The sequence below is a fragment of the Octopus bimaculoides genome, chromosome 13 (genome assembly GCF_001194135.2).
Source record: "Octopus bimaculoides isolate UCB-OBI-ISO-001 chromosome 13, ASM119413v2, whole genome shotgun sequence".
Taxonomy (NCBI): domain Eukaryota; kingdom Metazoa; phylum Mollusca; class Cephalopoda; order Octopoda; family Octopodidae; genus Octopus; species Octopus bimaculoides.
In genome coordinates this window covers 56,413,959-56,417,886 of record NC_068993.1, presented here as the reverse complement: position 1 = coordinate 56,417,886, position 3,928 = coordinate 56,413,959, and the positions used below count along the sequence as shown (strand labels likewise).

The following is a 3,928-nucleotide window of genomic DNA, read 5'->3' as shown; positions in this document are numbered from 1 at the left end:
GGTGGTGGTGGCGGCGGCGGTGGTGGTGGAGATGGTGGTGGTAGGTATGGTAAAGGAGATAATAAGGAAGATGAAAATCTCCTCATAATTCCACCAGACGAGGAGCATGACCTTGTGTTCGAAACGCCCATGTTTTGAGGATAGGTTCCTGAAGCTGGTCACTGTTTAACCACTGCTAATGCATGTTAGGATTGCAGAAAAATACCTCCATTGGATTATTCATTGTTCCGATCCATGTCTCACTTCCTGCACTCGCTACGCTTCATCAACCAAGAGGAGGAAGCTAAAGCTAAAGCTTCAGTGAAGAAGATCTTCGCCTCGAAGGACGAGAACTGGCTACCGTGTAGAATGAAAGAACCTGTCAGGAAGGTGGCCCCAGACGGTGTAACACGATAGTCTCTACTTTGAACGCTAGGGTGCTTTTGTTGCAACTTGACGAATGAATCAAATAAGTTACCAAAACAGAGTAAAACTTTTGACTCAACACAGTATTATTTTAGGAGGCGATCTGGTAAGATCGTTATCATGTCAAAATTAGAAACAGTTACTGTTGTTGCTACCACAAGGGCGACGAATGAAGAGAATGAAAATTATAATTTAATTTTTCTTTCATGATGGTTTATTTCTTTCAATAACAGCATATTTCTTTCTATTATTTTTGCAGCAAGGTCAACAATTTTGATGAGAGAGGCAACACGATTACATTCGGTCCACTTTACTGGAACTTGTTTTATGGACCGCAAAAGGCAAAGGCGACTCAGAACGTAAAAACGGACGAAATGTCGCTTAGCGTTTTACCCGGCATGCTAACGATTCAGCTCGTCACCTTAAAATAACGACGACATAAGATTAATAATCTTTTCTACTCTAGGCACAAGGCCCGAAATCTTTAGGGAGGGGGCCAGTCGATTAGATCGACCCCCATACGCAATTGGTACTTATTTAATCGACCCCGAAAGGATAAAAGGCAAAGTCGACCGCGGCGAAATTTGAACTCAGAGCGTAAAGACGAACGAAACGCCACTAAGCGTTTTGCCCAACAGCATAAAACTAATAATGATAATGTTTTAACATGAACACTTTTCTTATTGTTTTATTTCGTTGATGTGTTTTTACTGGCACAATTTTTTTTTTAATTATTTTTCTTGCATCAGTTTGTTATATAATTCTTCGAAAATACGAAATTCTAAACTAGCTGTTTATTCTGTATTTTGTATCACGTTAACCAAGGTTATCATCCTGCAAAAACACAGGCTAGAAATAAGGAGCCCAGACCCGATAAGGTAACCGCGAAACACTCGCTTCGTTTTCTAAAAATAGCAACCAAATCCTCCTCACAATATTGTAAAAAGGTTAAGGATTCATTAGTTAATGCCGTCTTAGCTAAACAGTATCTGAGAAAAAAGAGAATACAGGGGGAGAGCCTTTAGTCTTAGCTCTACTCCAGGGGTCCTCAACGTGAGCAGCACCACCACAATGTGGGTGCTGGGCAAAGTCGGAGGGGGACGGGATAAACTATCTGCATCAACTTACTATAAAAGCAGGTAGTAATTCTACCTTGTACTTATTCTTAGGGCAAGCTTTGAAGAGTGCAGTTCGATTTTAACAGTTACTTTTTCAAAGCTATAATGGAAGTGGCGAAGGAGCATCTTCGGCATGTTTTGCTTCATGAGTTCAATATAGGCAACAATGCAACGGAAAGTGCGAGGAATGTAGTATATGGGGATCGGACAATAAACGTAAGCCAGTGTCAACGGTGGTTCCAGAAACTTCGAGTCGGAAACAACAGCCTAGAAGACGAGCCTAGTCCTAAATGATTTGTAGAGCTCGACGAGGACGTTCTGCAAACCGTGGTGAAACAAAATCCCATCGTAACTGTTGAGGAACTAGCAAAGAAGCTTGGATTTGGTCATTCAACCCTTCGTCGACACCTGCGTGCCATCGGAAAAGTTAGCAGGTTGAGTCAATGGGTTCCTCACAAACTTTCCGAGTCTAATCGCACGCAGAATGTGAATGTGTTCTTCTTTGCTGTCACGTCTCACGAATGAACCGTTTTGGGGCCGAATAGTGACTGGTGATGAGAAATGGGTTCTCTATAAAAATGTCAAGCGCCGAAGACAGTGGGTAGGGAAGGGAGAAACACCGGCACCCCAGGCTAAAGAAGGTATTCACCCCCGTAAGGTGTTATCTGTTTGGTGGGATATGAAAGGTTTAGTCCACTTCAAACTTTTAAACCCAAACCAAACGATAACAAAAGAGATCCACTGCGAACAGCTCGAGCGACTTAAGTCAGCGCTAGAAGAAAAACAGCCATAGCCCGACGCACGATGCTCCGTCTTCTTCTACTATCTGATGTCCTTGGTTATCACCGTCAGCGTCGGACCAACTAATATAAGAGGATTACAATATACATTTACAAACCGACAATAAGTGTAAATAACCAAATGAAATTAGCTTTTCTGACATTTGCATCTGCAAAATTTCTAATAACACAATCACAATCGCATGTCTTTGCTAATGCTTAATTTAACACTCAGTGTTATTAAGTTAGCAAGTTGAATTTGAAACAGGATAACGTTTAAAATGTATTAATTTAAAAGGTTTTAAGTTTGCGGAAAGTTTTTATGCTAATGCAACTGTAGCAGAAATTGTCAACAATATTCACAAACAGTCTCAAACATCTGGAAATATCTCACAAAGTTTGTAATCAGTTAAAAAAAATTAAATAATTCTAAAGTTCTCAGTTCTGGTTTGCCGAAATTTGTTTCATGTACTGGCGGTAAACTTTGCGTTTCATCATTAAAATCTATTGCTTATTGGTGTCCTAAATCTTGCAATTCTTATTTATTTATTTATTTATTTATTTATTTATTTTGCTGCTTAGTTTCAGACTTTGTGAGATATTTTCACAGAAAAGATCAACCTTTTTTTAGGAGTGGCTGTGTGGTAAGTAGCTTGCTTACCAACCACATAGCTCCGGGTTCAGTCCCACTGCGTGGAACCTTGGGCAAGTGTCTTCTACTATAGCCTCGGACCGACCAAAGCCTTGTGAGTGGATTTGGTAGACGGAAACTGAAAGAAGCCCGCCGTATGTATATGTATATATATATATATATATATATATATATATGCATGTGTGTTTGTGTCTGTGTTTGTTCCCTACCCCCCAACATCGCTTGACAACCGATGCTGGTGTGTTTAGGTCCCCGTAACTTAGTGGTTTGGCAAAAGTGACTATAGAATAAGTACTAGGCTTACAAAGAATAAGTCCTGGGGTCGATTTGCTCGACTAAAGGTGGTGCTCCAGCATGGCCGCAGTCAAATGACTGAAACAAGTAAAAGAGTGAAAGAGTATCAAAACACAGCTAATCTTGCAGTAATTTTTCCGATCAGAACATAAAACAAATTTTCTGAAGTAGATTTCTTCTGGCAAATGAGCGATGCCTATCATTTCTGTTACGTGGTATGGGGTGTTGTTTTGTCATATATCCTTCTCTTATTTCGTCTCACTTCTATACACAAAACGAGTTTGATTTCCTTCTCAAGATTTGATATCACGTCTTAGGCTTCACTTCCAGCAAACGATTTAAAATATTTGGATCAAACTATCTGAAATATTTTCAGAATTCCACCTTTATTATCAATTCTTTGATTAACTTCCTTCATAGATTCAATCGAAAATTCAAAGTAGCATTGCTTAATCACTTTCTTATGTCCTATGCTTAAGTTGTATTTCAAGTTATATCCAAGTCTTGCTGCGTGCCCTCGTTTGCCGAAAGCCTCTACATATTTTTTATAGTCGCTTAACTATTGAAGACGTTCAAATGGTTTGCAGAAGTTTGGATTTGCTGCTTAAAAAGGTCCCTACACAGCCATTAAATTCATATATATATATATATATATATATATATATATATATATATATATA

At 39.2% G+C, this 3,928-nt stretch overlaps 1 long non-coding RNA gene across 1 annotated transcript in view; it reads left to right on the top strand.

The window, feature by feature from the left end:
- LOC128249304 (uncharacterized) overlaps nucleotides 1-1,077 on the top strand; it is a 90,605-nt gene extending 89,528 nt beyond the window's left edge. The window contains exon 2 of the long non-coding RNA XR_008265402.1: nucleotides 665-1,077. This is a non-coding gene — a long non-coding RNA (uncharacterized LOC128249304). The remainder of the gene's footprint in view (nucleotides 1-664) is intronic.
- The last annotated feature ends 2,851 nt before the right edge of the window (nucleotides 1,078-3,928 follow it).